The sequence below is a fragment of the Eleginops maclovinus genome, chromosome 15 (assembly GCF_036324505.1).
Source record: "Eleginops maclovinus isolate JMC-PN-2008 ecotype Puerto Natales chromosome 15, JC_Emac_rtc_rv5, whole genome shotgun sequence".
NCBI classification, from domain to species: domain Eukaryota; kingdom Metazoa; phylum Chordata; class Actinopteri; order Perciformes; family Eleginopidae; genus Eleginops; species Eleginops maclovinus.
Genome location: NC_086363.1, coordinates 5,374,140 through 5,374,508, shown reverse-complemented (window position 1 = coordinate 5,374,508; position 369 = coordinate 5,374,140).

The window sequence follows — 369 nt, the reverse complement described above, 5'->3', positions numbered from 1 at the left end:
CTCGGCAGCAACAATGGTCTTTGGCTGAGTCTCCCTGTGTGGAGGAACAGCTGCAGCAGAGAGTGATGTTTCCACCAGTGATGCATCTTAGCAAGGCAAAAAAGCCTTAGAAATGTAGAACATTGTCCAACTCCTGAAAAGAGAGCAAAAAATGTATTTTTGATGAGGTTTAAACACCAGCCTCTGCTTTGGAGTTAGATAAAACCTGGCACCTTGTTTGAAACACTTCTAGATCATTTGTGCTTAAAGAAATCAAAATAGAAAAGTGTTAAAATATTCAACAGCAGCTGCCACTGACCACTGTTGCTGAATGAGATTTCAAAATAATAATAATAACCATTTCAGCATTTCCATTCATAAAACCATTCC